Genomic DNA, 18,284 nt, shown 5'->3' with positions numbered 1-18,284 from the left:
TGTCTTTCTCACACACACACACACACAATCTACACTATAAAGCAAGTAAATAATATGTGTTAAATCTTGTCAAATACAAAAAGCCAGTTTTAAACAATTAAAATGCTTACTAGATAGAAGTCTATCATATTATGCTACAGGAAATCATATTATCCATTTGAAGGATCAGTATAGCTGAAATAGGAAAAGTGGATATTTTAGTACTTAAACTAAGAGTAATGGTGTCCAAACCTGAGGTGTGCAGATTCTATCTACTCCTCTCCATGTTCAGATTAGCCACAGTTAAATGCCCATATGATTTCAGATACATGTACCTTCCCCAGCTGACCTATGTAGAGGATTACAGAGGTAAAGGTCATCCCCTAGCCTTTTCAGGTCGGTTTTTTTTTTTTTGGGGGGGGGACCCCATTTTTCTCAGGGACAGCTTTGAAAGAGGGCGGTGCCCCTCTCCTTCATTGCAGTAGGTAAAGCAGTGATCGAAAACAAAAAGCTGCCCCTGAGGTTAATGATAACGCTTTACACCCCTATAACGTACATTGATACCTTTACCTATGATATGGACATTGAAGTAGATAACTTTCACTGGACAGCATATTGGGTGGTTTTTGACAATGGACCTCAGGCTGCACAGCTATGAGGCTATTAATAGTAGTGCACTAATTATGCAAGTGTTCTTTTTTGAACTGAATAAAACAAAAGAAAACGATATTGAAAAATAGATGTTAATCTTGAACATTAACATCAGACACCTAAACAAAAGTCAGAGATAGAACAATGTATTGAAATATTGATGTGAGAATTTTAGAAGTATAAATTACAGGACTGAATATTTACTGATGTCTGGTTTATTTCTTTACTCATTGCCAAATAATTGTCCTAGACAAAATCTGCAAACATGGGTGGTACACTTGTATGGATTGATGTCCTTTTTATGCATAACAAAACAGCAGTCTGATAGATTCATAAACAATTTAAATGTTTGAACTACTTTTTGCAATGGAATATTCAGGTGAATCTTGAGTCTCTAATTCAAAGCCAAAAGGTAAGTAACTTGTGCATGACAAAACATTTGTAAGAGTTTCCTCCCATCCTTTCAGCTTGTCCCGGATCTAATTTTGTAAACTGTGGTGATTTCTTTTCCAGTATATATTAGTAATTCTTGCCAAGGCTAAAGCTTTCTTTCTCACAGTCCTTAGTGTTAAATATTTAAAGTGACTGTCATACACAGTTCCTTATGCACCTCTCGTTAAAAACAAACAAACAAGGGTCGTAAGGATCGTGAGGCTAAAGCAGTGTGATGTTGCAAAGTTCGGGGGAATGTGCTACTTCGAAACGGAACGAAAAGTTTATATTTCAGCTGTTTCGACTCTTACTTTATAGATTTATAAGAAAGGCATAATAAATATAAAACAACTCACCAAAACTATACCAAAAACTCCTTGAATATCGGGGATGGGAGAGGGGAAGCTCATTTATCTCTGATTGCGTTACACGCACAAAGCAGCGCTGGTTTTCCTTTTATCTCTATTTTTCAGCAACACTTGTTTCAACAGTACTTGTTGAGATACACTATACTTGTTAATCTGACACCTGTTCACAGGGCTGACAGTCGGAGGGTTTTTTTCAGGTACTCCAGTTTCCTCCACCCTAGCTGTGTGGGTTCATAAAGGTGCTTTTAATGCCTGCCATATAAAGGTGTGAGCTTGTGCGTCTTTATACAGATAAAGCGATTTGAGTCTGGTTGATACCTTGATACTAGCTCAACAGAAAGGCTATGAAAGTTTAAAGAACAAAGATTAACCGCAGGAGTATATTCCCAGTATACTGTCTCAAATAATATTTTTTTAAAGCATCGCCTTCGTGCTGTTGAAACTGCTGCTAAAGAATGCCAGTGTGAAATCTTCAATTTTCGTATTTGAACCGTAGTTTCTTTACAAATTACAAAAGCACTTCCCCTCCGAAGTGCACAGTGACACAACCCAGAAAACGGCCAACACTAAACATATGCAAAATACCTGTAAACTTGGTAACTTCGAAATTGTACTGAATTGACCACAAGGAGTACAAATGTACATAAAGTTATAGCTAATAGTTTCTTATTTCTTAGCGAAAAAAGAGTCGACATCTGCCTCAAATATGTTTTTGAGTTTGTGCTGCCATTGTTACCGCTGCCGCAGCTCAATACCCAATGTTTTCTATTACGATTGTGTGACAGTAATTAAAGCGCCTGCAAGAAGTAAGAAGCGAGGGAACGGATCTCACCTAAGTCTCATGTACTTTCTCTTGTTGGATGGTTGGCTTGGCTGGAAAGTACTTCCATCTAGAGGGATTTCGCACTATGAGGGGAGAGGGAAGGAACCTGGAGTTTCAGGACATCTCCCTGGCGGTCAGCCCTGTGAACGAGTGTCACCACAAACTTTATAAACTCTTCTATGTCTGTGAGTGTCACATACAGCCACTGTTCCGAGACGAGATTTGAAAAGAGCAAACTCACTGCAGTGATGCAAGAGTTCTAACAACTTCGCTACTCAGGTCCTTTTTGTCTAAAAGGCAATCATTCGAAGTGACATAGTTGCTAAGTGGGCGTACAACATAAAAAAAAAACAAACCCATGCAATCATCTCTGTGTCTTGTTAGATCACCTGGAACTTTACAGTTGATATGTGCATGTACAGTTCTGTGGTCTTGTCTGGAACTGCGTTGGTGAGCAGCTGCTCAAAGTATTTTCACTACACAAATATTAGAAGCAAAGAACGCGTTTCTATTTTTCCAAATGCCACAATTCTTTCAGTAAGTAGAACAGTTGAAAGTCTGATCATGATACTGACGATGACGACGACAACAACAAGATGATTATGACGCCGATGATGATGATGACGACAACGACGACGAGGAGGAGGAGTGCCGATGACAATGGCATAAGATGTCCATACGACCCCGAGCTAGGTCACCGACCTTTGCCCACTCGCCCACTCAGCCGTTGGCCATTATTACGCATCACGTCTTCATAACAAGCCCTCGTTTTTACGCCTGTTAACATTCCCTCTCCCGCCCCAACGACGCCAACGACCGTGCAGAACAGTCTATTTACGGTCTTTGTAGACGTCTATACACAATCCGGAAAAAAACCTTAGAAATTCGCAGTTGTATTTGAAGTTAATACACGATTAATTGGTGTACTTGTACTTAATAAACAATTTTTCCACGAGACTGTACGGGATGTCACATTTAACATTTTTCTCCTATTTTTGCTGGAGTTTATATGGTATATCTGTTTAAAGACTTAAACTGTGAGTTTCTTATCCACTGAAAACTTTAACATGTTAGCGATGGTGATAAAATCCTCTCTCTCTCTCGTTCGTGTGTGTGCGTGCGCTCGTGGGTGCTATTTTTTGTATAGGGGTATTGTGTTCTGTTAGTTCCGTTTCAGACTGCGCATTATTGAGTCACGCAGCTCAGGCATTCTTGTTTTCTCACTATTAACCATAGCATACAGCTGTACGTCCGACCGTCATATATATATTATCACACAGTACTGTAATTTATTTCATAAAGTACAAATGGTTTGTAAAATTCATTTCTCGTGCTTTGCTCTCATTGCGTGTAAAGAGTATAATAATTATAGCCAACTAAACCGATAGTTACAGCGCCGTTACTGTCTTCATGTCTTTTAATTTATGCTCTAGTGCTACAGCAATTACTGTAATGAAGTGAGGTTAATTCATTCATTGATATCAACTAAGTGATTTATTTATAGACCAGGAGTATTCACTCTTCCTGTCTTTGAGTCAGAGAAATATCTCACAAGACAGCTCGTGACAATATGTGCGGCTGTATAAGTGTAATTCTTACGCTTCTAAGTGACCTACTCCAGACAAGCGTCGCCATTTCCGAACGCTTCGCCCTCGGAAGGTCACGCGTCGTTGGGGTCACGGTGTCGAGTGCACATACCTTAAGACACGCGACAGTCTCTAATGATTGAAAAGCAGGGAATGCTGCCATGTTGCCGTCGGTGAACGAAAGAATAGGGTTTGTAAATAAAAATAGTTAGGTACGGCCTACGAGACAAGGAAACAAAGTAGCTAGGTAGGCGGACTGGGCCGGAAAATTAGTGGGAGTGTGGGCAAGTGACTCACGCGACATCGGTTGACATTTTGAAGGCGAAGAGGGTTATGTCCCTTGACAATGCCGCCCGCGAGAGAGAAGTTTCCCACTTAGCGAGAAGGATTAACCCAGTCGATGTATTGATCAGACAAAAATGTGCGCATCATAAAGCGGTTTTGTGGTTTCTTAATCAAAGGTAGGTCTTGTTCTATCACACCTTTGTACTAGCTTTGTACTGAAGTTCGATACTTGTCGCACAGCTGCGAGTAGGATATAGAAACTGTTCGTCTGCCTGCACATCATCTTTACCTCCCTTTTATCTGTTCCGCTTCAAGTGTAAACCACAACCTGAGGGAAAGCCCTCCTCGGAAAACGGTACTTCGCCAAAAGCAGGTGAAACAGCGAGAAAGGTTACGCAGTACATTTCAACAAACGGTTCATTTCGTTGTACCACCATAACAGAGGTTTAGGTTCTAGAATGATGATATAAATAATTTGATATACAATGGGCATTGTATTTTACTGACGTCAGTGATAAGTATATCAAATTTCACAACAATATCCATCGGACGGTAGTTAGGAAGCAAGGTTAAGTCGTTGGTCTGGGGTACCATGGGGAATTCAAAGACAAGTATAATATTTTAAAAATTACAAAGCGGGATACAGATCCCTCAGGTGTTTTACCCCTGGGGTCATAGTTATAAAGCGGTGGCAAAGGTGTCCTGAGGTAAGGAAATACGAAATAGTGTCCGAGGGTCTGCACGCTTTAAAACTTATGAAATGAGACACTTGTCCTTGTAGAAGAATAATTTTTTTTAAATTTTGAATAAAGACAATGTTCACATAACAGCATGGTTAGTTTCTAAGATTCTCTTTCTCAGCGTTTCCGGCTTCGAAGATCTTCATATTTGGAATTTTTCTACTGAATATGGATTTCTCACACTTGTGACAGAAAACAACTGTCTTGATGGCGCTTGTCACCAGTACGATGAGAATCGTAAAGACATGTGTTCATATCTAGTCTCGGGGCTGACGTACTTTTGTTGGGCTGGCCGTTTGGGATTTTCCCCGGACACTCTAGTCTCCTCCCCTATTCGTCTCTCTCTTCATTTAGTGCGAAATCATCGTTAGCAGTTGAAATTGTCTTCCATCAAAGAGTTCAGATACAATCGAATAAAAATTGCGTATGCTACTCGCATCCCTCAACCCGACCACCTTTTCTCTTTCCCTCCCAAAACCCAGACAGAATAATATGACTAACGAATAATCGCCATCCCAAAGACTAGGAATAGTGGACGAATGGTGAAATGTTCAGGGCTACTCTGATTTTGTCCCAGAAAATATCTGACTTGTTATCAACCACAACCCCATCTCCTCGCTTCTCATACACCCTCAAAAAGGAAAAGCCACGTGCTGCTAAGGCTCCGTCAGGTGGACGGGAGTATGATAAATATGCCATGAGAATTTGGAAGTGGCATGTAGATACGATCACTTTCTTGCTGTGGTATCACTGAGGACACATTCAGGAATAAGTCCGGGGTCTGGGTGCTTCAGGGCGATCGACTGGGAGGTCCAGCCCGCTGGCTGTGATGAGCACAGACATCAGCAGATGATGCTCCCGGAAGCAGAAACAGTCCTTGAGTGGCAAGTCATAGGCATGATTCTGTAATTTCTTTTTTTTTTTTTTACAATCTCTGTGATTTGTTATACCTCATTCTGAATGTTTTGTAAAAAAAGACCCCCCACCAAAAAAAAACAAAACAAAAAACCAAAAAAACCAAAAACAAAACAAACCCCAAAAACAAGGAGTTGAGATGGAGTGATGTTTTCAGTTTTGGGCTTCACAAGTCTTGTCATTGTTGACAGCAGTGGCTGGGGTCGGGGTGGCGTGTGCAAGAGGTGGGCTGGGGTCAAAGCCCGGGTTGGCGGCCGTTACAGAATGCGTTATAGCTTGTATTTCATGGCTTAGACAGAGAGCGACCTTCATCTTGATTTAATGGCAGATGCCAGTGATTACTGGGCTCCAGGTATGTGTCGTTATCACTACACTCATATCACATTCCCATCACTAATGAAAGAGTCCTCGCAGCTTACTTGTACACACGAGCTGACATTGTGGCGATCACATTTTACATCAGTGCCTTCCCACAGCTCTTCCCGAGCAACATATATGAACACAGGTGCGAGAGAGCGCATGCGTAAGGAGGAGATGCTGGATGTTTCCAGAGCCCTTTGTATATTGTATGGATAAAGGGTGAATGTGAGTGTCAAAGGAGTCGGAAGCTATTGTGTGTCGCCTTTAGTCAGCTTATCCGTAACAGTTGGTTTGGTTGGTTGGTCTGTTTAGTAGGAAAGTGGGGAGGAAACCGAAGTACTTGGAGAAAACCTCCCGACGCCCAGGCCTGCGGACAGGTGTCACACACAGTGTCCCGAGATGAGATGTGAACCCTGGGTTTCCCGCTGCAGTGGTGACAAGCGAGTGTTTTAACCACTACACTAAAAAACTGAAAGGATGTTGTAGCTGACAAAGTTTTTTCCAGAGACCTTTGCTGAGCTGCGTCATGGAGTAGGAAGGTCTACCCACTCCTTGAAGTTCACCTGTCAGTTTTTCCTCTGTCGTTGAGCTCTAATCAATATGGAGGATCAGTTTATTTTATTTTTTTTTTAAGGCTATTGAATCCTGTAAACGTTCGTTGAAAACGCACCTCTTCCGGAAACATTACTCCTAACACCCTCTCCCACCATGCCAGTCCTTTTTCACACCCTTCCCTGCTCGACTTTATCAGGATACTGTCAGTTCTTGTTGTTTGGTTCCTCTTTGCATGTCTGTATTTGATTTTATTCATTATTAATAATGATGTGTAATCTTTCTTGGTTCATGTGTTATTCGTTTGTTTCTTGTCCCCCGTATCCTGTCGATGCTTCGTTCATGTTCTTATGCGATACGAGCATCCTTAGGAGTGTGAGTACGCACTTTACAAATTTTGCATTTATTATTAAGAGTGCCACGAGCCACGAAAAAAGATATTTTGCAAGGGGCCATCCCTGCCGAACCTGTCCACCTCTTACCTCTTACGTTCTTTCTGCAGGGTTATCTTGACTTCAGTCACTGCAGGACAGCCGAGTTCACGCGATCGGCGTCACGTGACCAATTGCATCGCCACGGGATGTAATTAGCGTACGTGACTGCCAGGGCGGGGAATCTGCGGGTCGGGTAGGGCAAGCATGCGTGATAAGATCTTCACGGACCTTGTCGAGGAAATGCCGGTGCAACAGCAGAGTGCGAGGTCAAACGCGTTGCAGAGATCGACTTCCTCGAGTTGAGAGCTGCGCAGGTGGAAGTTCTTGGCGTCAGGCTCCAAAATGGCGCCGAGTGCTGAGACTGAATGGGTTTTACAACTCAGAAATTTCTTCCTTTCTGCCATTAATTATTCCTTTAGTGCATTCACGCTATCCATTGATTAACGACGCACATTAAGAAAATACATTTTCTGACAGCCGGTCAGTTGGTTGAGTTAGACGAAACAGAAAAGAGATTCTAATATTTGCTAAATTTATTATTCTAATTCTAAGCTTTGTTAATTGTTTAGAGGTTTTAATTATATCTGTTTTGTTATTAAAGTCCAACCCAAGTCAAAGATGAAAATAAGCTTGAAGTTGTTTAAAGTGCTAGTGGACTATAGCTCTATCATTAGTTTATCATATAGCATTTCAACAATAATACTTTTTTATTGGCTGAGAAAAGTATTTGTTGATCTAACTTAAGATATCATCAGAAGCGTTATTCGGTGCAAGTCAAGCTTATTCTTATGAACTGTTGCCCTCACAGCAAGCCTACTTTGTGATATCGCGGGAAGTGAGATCTTGACCTATTTGCAAAAGGGGCGTGAGAAATGTGTTGAAAGGCTTGAAAGTTGCTTTTTGTGACCGGAGTTGTTCGCTCAGTTTTTGAGAACAGCTATTTTGGTATCAACTAAACACAGTCATTAAAATACTACTACTGCTAATAACAGTAAGAATAATAAAACAAAGTCAAAACTGAAAACAAAAATGTTGTCGGGCTACCCTTTAAGCACTATTACCTCTACACGGTTAAAGCAAGGAGAGGAAGTGTCTTTAAAGTTAAGGGCCGGTGTTCTGTTGTTATGCAGGTGTAGGAAGATTGACGACGCAGTCAAACAGGTTGCTTGGTCATTAATCTTTCCCAACATCCTTGAGCGCTGGAGCAATGCAGGCGAGGGCTCACACGACCACAACACTTTCTCTTCTGCTGCAATATTTTCAGTTTGGTATGAGGCTGTTCCTTTTCGGGACACCGATGTGAACCTCACGGCGACAGTTGCACGTTCCCTGTCGGTGAAGGTTCTTTTTTTTAACCCAGGCTGTTTAACCCAAGGCAGCATACCTTTGTGCAGGTGTCTCAGTTTGTTTGCTCTTTTTTTAAGCTTTGACCTGAAGCGCAGTCAATCACCTCAACAATTTGTTGTCCCCAGCACAAATCATCCCAGCAATCACCTGCCGGCTGTGTTCCGCGAAACCACGTAACAGGTAAACACCTTGTGGCCCCTCGTGATGTCACGTGTCGTGGTGCGCTCAAGCACGCGGGCTAGCGGCACGGTATGTTAATTCTATCTTGAAAGGACAATACCTGGCGTCGATCAGCTTGGTGTTGGGCCGTGCGTTCCGGGCATTCCGTGCGTGCTTCGTCTACCGTTACTTTGCACACGGTCCTTTGAATTCTAGCACGGCAGGAAATATTGACTTTTTTTATTTTCCAACCACTTAGGTGTGCTACTCAGGATAACGATTAGCAGGATTTTAGTTAGTTTTTTTTTTTTCTCAGATTCAACCAATGATTTTTTTTCTTGAAGGTGTACGTCACACGTCAATAGGTTATTGACAACCACTCCCGAAACCCTTCATTGTGAAATATGTGTCATCGGTTGACAACATTTTATAAGCGATCATCATAAAATTTTAAACAGTTGTCCCATTCTACAATATGAGTCTTTAGTTAAAATCCGTAAATTGGCTTCTCGTGTTGAACTTGCTATTATTGTTAAAGACTTTTAAATGTTTTAGAAGTCGACAAAAAAGTAATATTCGATTCAGGTCTAGAAAAACAATAATAATAAAAAAACCCGCATGCAATTACCTTTGTAAAAATCCCATGGAAAATGGATCAGTACTAACATCATGACTTCATTAAAATTAACTGATGTCGATTGTATTGACAACTCACATTTCTATCGATTTATTTATTATTATTTGTCTCTTTCGTTACCCCTTTTTCCGTTCTTGCTGTGTTGACATATGCCCCTGCCTTCTCTGCTTGCAGCTGTCACTACTGGCTGTTTAGCCGGGTATACATATGTATGTCAGGCGGCGGTACCAGCAACTAGTCGGGTGCTTCGCCGGCTTGATTTCTGCCGCTAAATCTTCTAGCGCCGGTTTTATTGTCAACTTTTGATTTATCGTTTTATTTGTCAAAATCATTCGTGCGTGGTGTCAGTCTACATCTGCTTCTTCACCCACCCACCCACCCCACACCTTTTTTCTTTGGCCGCTAGATACCTGGTCGGCCATGCGACACTGTCAGTTTGGTGGCCTATAACAGATTCATCGTAAGTCGTCGACGATCCCTGAGAGCTTAGTGGTTACAGAGGTTGTCAGTGAAGTGAAATGGTGGAAGACTTTAATTCTTGATGTCCCTTCCAAAACTCGACAGGTTGACAGCGCTAACGTGTTGCGTCGCGGGACTCGCTCCTTCCATGTCAATCTCTTTTCTCTCTCATTTACGAAGATTCGAGCAGTGTAGTAGAGTAGTGTCGAATTTATTTTGGGAATGTTTTTCACTTGCAGCCAAGTTTAGAAACGAGACAAGAAACGGGAAACAACAAAAAAGAAATATACTCAAGATCGGCCTGCTCCAATCAACCTTGACAGCAAATATCTCGGCATAGTTTGTACATTGATGAATTTGCTCGTAATAATTTGAATACCTAGACATACCTGACTAACGAACGGACAGGCAAACGGGGTAGGGATGACATTGGGTACGTATGAGTCAGCGGCTACAAACTCACAAGGCCTATTAATGCCGGAAACGACTTGGCTGACCCCAGCTCACCGTGGGCGTCGTAGATAAAGAAACCCTATTTAGAGGGTAGCCGGGCTGTTTCTCGGCAAAAGACAACAAGGGTAGGGAGTAATTTGTAAGATGACGCGGGGCATAAGGTTAGCACTTCGCACGTGCCGATCCGAGTATAGTGAACCTCATCTGACACTCGGCACCCACAACAGGCGGGCCGGTGTGAACTTTCCTGGGCGTGGGGTTTGTGGAATCTTTTGTTGTTCTACATAGGTAAAGCAGAGTAGATTTTAAGTTTGTCTGCTACGTCCTTTCTCTAAGAAGTTGGGAATGTACACTAAACCTGGGAATGTACACTATCAAGAATAGCATCTTTTAAGTCCACAATTTTCCATTATGTTCCTGAACTATTTCAAAATCTTGATAGCTTTCAAGTGAGACGAGAGTTTGGAATTTGAACTGAGGACAGCGATTGTGTTTTCAGAGATCTTAATCATTGTGAAGGCGAAAAAAAAATGCATACTTTTGTTGTGCCGCCTGATCGGAGGGTAAAGGTGGACAGGATACTTCCCGATTTTGTCCACCACTTCTTTGTCGCTATTGTCGTGTCGCCTAGCAGCTCGGCGGGGATTCCCCTTCCACTGACTCAAACGCTCGGAAACTTTTCCCATCTGTCAGTGACCTTTTCCTCCCACCTGCCAGTGACCTTTTCCCAATAAAGTTCTTACACGCATGCGCAGACCGTCTTTCTGACAGATACACTGGCACTAACAGCAGGACAGATTAGGACTGGTTGAAACAGCAATGATTGCGTTGGGGCTTAGTGTAACGAGCTGAATTATTGCAGCGCTTGACATCTAAACGGTCGTCTGTTGGAAATTTCATAAGAATTTGCTTTGAGGTCATGTGAAGAGGGCGATGGTGTTTGCTCATTAGTGACAAGCAAACAGGTTTCGCTTGATCGCCTTTCAGAAGATCGAGGCATTCCGCTCATAGCTAGAGAAATTCTGACATTCCCAAGAAGAAAAATGGCCGATGCTGTTATTTTGGTTTGTCAGAAATGATTGAGTTGGACTCAGGATAAAGAAAAACCCGAAGATCTGCGCCCTTGACGTATCCATTCCAAATTTCACTCAGTAAAACGTACAGCTTAATTTTTTTTGTTTTTTTGTTTTTGCCATCAACATCCATTAATGTTTGATAGTTTTGATACGTTTGAAGGGACGTCTTTCGAACTCTGAAACTTTGATACAGTGATTATTATTATCAATTATATTGGCGAGGGGTGGAGAGTGAAGTGAAGCCAAATTTCCGAAGTTTGTTCTAGCTGCCGTCTGCCAACCTACAGTGCCATTGACAAAAACGACTTAACAAAATAGACAACAGCTGACCGAAAAACAAATTAAATAATGACAAGAATAAAGCTGGAAAACAAACATTTGATCAAAGAAGAAACTGCCCGAAATAGTTGGCCGGGAAAGCTGAAAAACATCGAAAGAGTTGACCGAATAAAACCTGACATAATCGTTGCCCTTGATCGCGGAAGGACTTTGGAGTCGCTGAACGAGGTACGAGGAGAGAAACCTTGCTGCTCAGTCAGACGACACAATGGGCAACCATTAGCATGTTTTTCTTCAATGGCAAACAAAGCCAGAGGAGCGTACCGAGCAGTTTCCTGTACAGTCACCCAACTGCCAACGCACCACGCGCTTATCGCATTTGTTGGCTTACATCGGGTACTTCTACCCACCCGAATTACGACTTTTTTTTTTTTCACGTCGAACGGGAAACAGAGGTGCAGTTGTAGTCGTGCAGGTGGGGTAGATGGAGGGACTAGAGGAGCACACAGGCTCACTGTGTGGGGTGTTTTTTCAACCGAACAACAGTTAGCCGGCGGAGGAAAGGGGACGGGGGTTTAGTTCAAGCTATAAACATGTCTAAGCGGATGAATCAACTTGCACCTTGAGGGCGCGGTCATGTAACCTGGCGTCCTGGCTAATGTCGCTACAAGTGGCCTCGGCGTACTCTCGGCTTACTTTGGGAAGACGATACGGCCAAACGGTGTCAGAATGTTGCGTACAGGGCGCTGACAACAACGGGCCGGCTGGTGTGTGGGAGAATCTCTTCTCGCCGCGTTTTCCTGCAGAGTAACCGTGGGTACTGTGGGACCTGCGCAGCAGGTCGACTGTGCAAAGGCCTCCAAGGAGCCAGGGTTCAGTCGTGATCAAACTGTGGAACCGGCGTGCTTTTGAAGAAGCTGCTATAGACCAGCTGCTTATTTGCAGACCGTTGAGACGTCGTAAGTAATTAAGCTTAGCTTGTCCCTGTTTATGTGTTGCTCAGCAAGAGATTTACACGCTGTCTAAATAAATGTTCGAGGCTCTTTAAAACGCATTTCTCACATACTCTAAAACCTCAGGCCAGTTTTTTATTTATTTATTTTGGTTGGGAGAGAGAAAGAAAGAGTGGGAATGGGAGGTGGAATGTTTGTAGAGGTAAAGAACATCCACCTTGGGCCAAAAGTAGATATACAGTAATACAGCTGTAGGCCTCGTCTGAGTGCTTCTGGAGCACCCTGTATATGATAACAACGAGGTGCTTGTTTGTTGAATGAATTATAAAATTTCGCTACTTCGTTCTACTGGTTCTTTTTCGAATTTCTTTGAATGTGATAAGAGAAAGCAATCACCCACATCATTGTCATAAAAATCCTTCTCTAAAACAGTTTTTTTTAGGACAAACTGACTGGTTAGTAGCTTGCTTTAGTGATGTTTTGATAGTGGAGATGGTGTATGTGTGGACAAGAATCACATTGAATGTCACAGTTCTTTTATTATATTTTCTTTAAATATCAGGATGTACGTCTCTCCATCTGTATGATTCTGATTCTGATCCTAATTTCCCGCTTATCTGTTTGTATGTTTTTGTGTCCGCACATCACTCTGTTCGTCCGTCTGTTAGTCTGTTTGTTCGTTAGTGTAATTTGTTTGTCAGTCTGTCTTTAGAATCTGTCCCTGTAACTGTTGACAATTTTTGGTTTTTAAGTTATTATTTCCTATATTTGGCCTTTTGTCAACAACAACAAAAAAAATTTTGGTCATCTCTTCAGTTGGGTTTATAGCACAGCAGCCTGAGGGTCACAGTTCAGTTCAGTTCAGTCCCATGTCCGGTCCGGGCGTAGGGGGGACCGTCCGGCAGCAGCAACAGACATAATTTTCCACCCGGTCCTGTCTTGAGCAGATGAGAGCAAAGGTCACACCTGAAATGAAAACCGATGATGAGATTAGAGTGATGCCCCCTGACCTAACTGACTTGAGGGGACAGAGCTCTGTTGTATTTCTGTCTTATCCGACTTCTTCCTCGTGTTGGACTTGTGATTGTGTATGTTGTTGATAGGTCTGCCATCGTAAGTGTGGAATACGATTCCTGTTCGTTTGGGTTGCTACAGTTGCTTGTGGACCTGACGACCTGACGATCGGCGAAGTTCATTGAGCTTCATGCCGTCTTGATCATTGACCTTTGGCCTGGAGTAGCGTCATTTTGTTCTGACGTCACAGTATTATCACGTCACAGCACCTCAGATGTGAAGCGCCTTGAGTAGCGTCATTTTTTTTCTCTGACGTCACAGTATTTTCACGTCACAGCCCCTCAGATGTGAAGCGCCTTGAGTAGCGTCATTTTTTTTCTCTGACGTCACAGTATTTTCACGTCACAGCACTTCAGATGTAAAGCGCCTTGAGTAGCGTCATTTTGCTCTGACGTCAAAGTATTTTCACGTCACAACATGTCAGCTGTGAAGCGCCTTGAGCTTGTCCACAGGGGAGGAAGGATACGGCGCTGTACACGCCCATTGTTATTGTCGTTAATCGACATGTCTGTGTATATCGCCGTAGGTTACACTTCCCCTGGCGTCAGATGCTACTCAGTTTTCACATTTTGTTTACTCAGATTTCGCCCGACCGCCGCTAGACCGTGGCCCTGAACACGTGGGGGCTTCACCTAAACAAAGCTGCCAGTGCTCGGGGTCATGTCTAGCCTTGACCTCTTCCCTCGTCACCGCAGTGCCATTACTTCATCGTCCCACGTGCTTCTCTTTAAGCCATGTCGCGCGTCTAGACGCCCATTTTCTTATCCAGACAGGATGTCTGCAAAATGGACTCTTACTGTACCTCACAGGTGGAAAGCCTCTTAGGCGTCAGTTCATTAGTTTCAGTTCACAGGTAGGCATCTTTGTTTTTCTCCATTTCTCAACACCAGCCCATCTTACCAGGGCCGGCGCTAGGCTGTGTTGCGCCCTAGGCGAAAGAAAAATTCTGCGCCCCCCCCCTCCCACCTCACAAAAAGTGAACCATGTTATATCATTTATTTTGCAATTTATTTAGTCCTGGTCATGAAAATTGATGCTTAAAACCTCACTTTTCTTGCTTTTTGCTGTGCAAAACGAGTTATCAGTTCCTTCAGATTGAGTGCATTTGCCAAGTCATGCTCAGTAGATATGGTGGCCAGCCCAGTCAGTCTCTCTTGCAACATTGTGGATCTCATATAGTTTTTAATTAATTTTAATTTTGAGAAACTTCGTTCTGCACTGGCAACAGAAATTGGAAGGGTCAATAAAATTCTGAGAGACACTACAACATTCGGCACAATATCAAATAGCTTATGCTGGATTATGAATGTTAAGACTTCTTTGGGGTTCATTTTAGGCTTGGGAAGTCTTCTATCCACAACCTGTAATTCAGAAAAGAGTTCCTCCACTTCAATGTCTTTGCTGTCTCTGTGCATTAGTGCCTTTGCCAAGACCTCGCAAGATAGTAGAATGTCCTTCGTTGGTTTTTCAGAAATGCTTTGGATATCATAAAGAAATCCAAATAATGCACTGTGCTCCTGAATCTGTTTAAATCTGTCTTCAATGGACGCAGTTCAAACAAGAAAGCTATAAGGCTTAAATATCACCAGTAATGTTTGCGGCGGTCTGTCTCAGAACTCCACGCGACTGTGATGTGATAAAGACCACCAGACTGTCACGGACCCTGTTGTGCAATGAAAAGTTTTGCAAAAAGTGACACCACCGCTATCGCAACCCGTTGCATCCACACAATCAAAATAAGCACTATAAGAAATAAGGAAATGTAATTAATGTAAAGAAAGACATAAATCGTGTTAATAAAATATATTCAGCTATGTCACAGTGTATAAAATTCATGCGAACTTATCTTTACAAACTCATGAAGTGGCTGTAGGACAGTAGCTCTGTTCAGTCTGGCAGGCTAAATGCAGTTCACAACCTTTACTGACTCAGCTGTGGAAGGATGATAGCTCCAAGCACCCGAACAGACGATTACAAAGTCAATTCAAACAGCAGCAAGAGATGTCTGCAGCCGCTCAGAAAAGGTTTTGACATCGTCCTGTGGGTTTTAAGTTCAAAGTTACAACTACCTCTTCCCCACTCTGGCTGTCCAGCCCTGGTAATGTGATCTGACTTTCTTTAAAGTGGTAGAGATTTATCTCTACCCTTCTCCACTAAGCCACCCCACTGAGGTCCTTTCAATCTTTCTCTCCTCTCTCTTTCTCATCTCACGGACAACTATCAAGTGACAGCGCACCACCTTTGTCCAGTCTTCTAGTCTGATCCGACTGGTCATTAACTGTGACAGATTTATCGCTGCCCTGTGGGCCTGCCACCCATCACCTCCATCGGCAAGTGCTTTCAATGGTTCTCTTCTTTCTCATCTTACAGACGAACTAACAAGTAAAAGCGAACTGACTACATGTTTGCTGCTTAAAAATAGTAGAAAAGTGGTTTTCTACAAGAACTCATTACGACCAGAGGCATTAGAACCCAGAAGTGTCAAAGAATGGCTTATTAAAATTAAATCTTTTTCGAGAATTTGCTGCAGATTTGATTAATAACTTATAAGTAAGAACTACTTTTTGTCAAGAAAAAGCACGTCTGTTTTTCAATTGCAGGCATGCATCATACACACATGGATGCTTGCATGCCTCCCAAATCACACCTACACTTATGAGCAGGGAATTTCAAACACTGGTGTAAAAGGTTTTATGGAGTGCACACTGATGGAGACAAGAAATGTGTAGCACCTTGCTCTGGTCTTATTTTGCTGTGTGGTCTAAAACTCAAGCTGATCACAGCTTCCAGCCTCTAGACCACCCTGATAGCAGCTACTTTGTTCCCATCCAAAGTCACACCTCACAGCGAGTCACAGGAGGGCAATGAGAGAGTCTGTCAAGAGAGAGTCTTCTGGACACTAACAATGCAAAGTTGTAAATCATGGTGTCAGCTCCCCAAACACAGTCCAATGATCAACACTGCATGGTGTCCAGCATAGGGTTTGTTGAAAACAAGAGAAGTATATAGACTGTAGGTCTTAGTAGGCATTATCTCTTAATAACCAATTTCAAATATTCTGTCAATGGAGCATAACAACAAGCTAGCCGTTCAAACTGTAGACAAACAGATGCACTCTTAGATAATAAAAATAAACATTACAAGTTGACAACTAAATTAAGCGTAATACACCAATCGAACAGAAATTTAATAATTAATAAGAAAGTTAAATATTCACGACCATGAGTCACAACAGTAAGTACAAGACTATAGGCCATCAGTGTCAGTAAATAGATACAGTATGCTATAAACTTCAAATGGCTCTACCTTGATGTTTGTCTGCTAAAGACTTTCATACTCTTATTAACTAAGAACGCCTTGGTGACATTAGCTAAGTTCCTTCGGGTTGAAAGTTCGTAAGTGTAAACAATATTGAGCATAAAACTGTTGTCATAACCACAGAGAAACTCGCGTAGCAAACTCAAGTCAGTGTTGTTGTCCCTGATATCAGCTGCAGTGTTTTCAATGCATAAGTGTGGAACCTCTTCAATAGTAAGATAGAGGAAAGAAAGGTGAGCTTGGTATTAGTGGAATGCGGTCCACTCCATCGTAGGGGTCCGCACTGACCAGGCCCCATCCACCAACCCGCCCCTCCGCTGTCTATTCTCCGCCCTCTTCTTCCCCGCTGGTTAGCTGGTCACTTCAAGTGCGCCCTGTAATAATGGGTTTTCCTGTACTACATCACTACATGAACTGAGAAAGTCAACCTACAAGCTGAGGAAAAGGTGCCTTACACCAACGCCGCCCTTCCCCGCCCCTCTGCCGCCCTCTACTTGCCTGCCGGTTAGCTGGTCACTGCAGGTGCGCCCTGGGATAATGCGATAATGGGGTTTTCCTGTCATACATGTACTGAGAAACTAGCGTGGTGGTCAGTCGACAAGCAGAGGAAAAGTGTCCTGCTAATATCATTTTGTGAAAATGACATTTTCCCCTAAAATTATTCATTAAAAAAAAAAATAATAAAAAGCAGGCCATATTTTCCGCCCCCCTCGGTCGCTGCGCCCTAGGCGATTGCCTAGTTCGCCTAATAGGTAGAACCGGGCCTGCATCTTACCCTTCCTCTCGCTCACAATGTCTCACATCTAAGTATAGAACTAAAGTGCACTAAATAACAAAAATCGACAAACATTATAACTCGTGAGCATACGCATGACAAACTTATATCTATATCTTTTTCGACAAGTGTAGGCACATAAGATCCCCTGATAGCGATTAGACAGAATTATGTTTATAAGCTTAGTTAAAATCGGGATTAAAGGCGGCCATGATTACTGAAGCCTTGAGAAAAAAACAAAAAAAAAAAAAAACCAAAAAAAAACAAAACAAAAACAAAAACAAAAAAAAAAAAACCAACAACAAACAAACAAACTATTGCGCTGATAAACCTCTATTTGAATAATCTACATCGTGCGTTTCACGGTCTTGTGAAGCTTTATGGCAACATGACTGAGTGTCTTTTGTCTGTTTATACACATATCTTTTTTGACAGCTCTTCTTTGTGAAGCATTGAAGCTGGAGAGGGGGTGGGAGGAGGAGTGTAAGAAAAGGGCAGAGCGTGGCGGCTGCCACAAATTTGCTTACTTCGTGAACGAGGTGCAATTTTGAAAGATGCCTACCGGGTTTGTTATTTCTGTTGGTTTTATTTTTTCAACGCACCCTTTCCGCCGAAAGCAGCAAAATATG

General features: G+C 42.4%; 1 protein-coding gene across 2 annotated transcripts in view; it reads left to right on the top strand.

Annotated features, from left to right (window-relative positions):
* The first annotated feature begins 4,005 nt into the window (after positions 1–4,005).
* Positions 4,006–18,284, top strand: part of LOC112555785 — a 44,919-nt gene continuing 30,640 nt past the window's right edge. Inside the window, exon 1 of one of the 2 annotated variants that reach the window (XM_025224300.1) lies at positions 4,006–4,300. The gene's annotated coding sequence lies outside the window, so the exon portion shown is untranslated. Of the gene's footprint in view, positions 4,301–12,074; positions 12,495–18,284 lie in introns of those variants that run through there. The other variant, XM_025224301.1, reaches the window with a different exon arrangement.

Source organism: Pomacea canaliculata, linkage group LG14, assembly GCF_003073045.1.
Source record: "Pomacea canaliculata isolate SZHN2017 linkage group LG14, ASM307304v1, whole genome shotgun sequence".
Taxonomy (NCBI): domain Eukaryota; kingdom Metazoa; phylum Mollusca; class Gastropoda; order Architaenioglossa; family Ampullariidae; genus Pomacea; species Pomacea canaliculata.
Note: the sequence above shows the minus strand (reverse complement) of the source record. Positions and strands in the feature narration are given on the sequence as shown.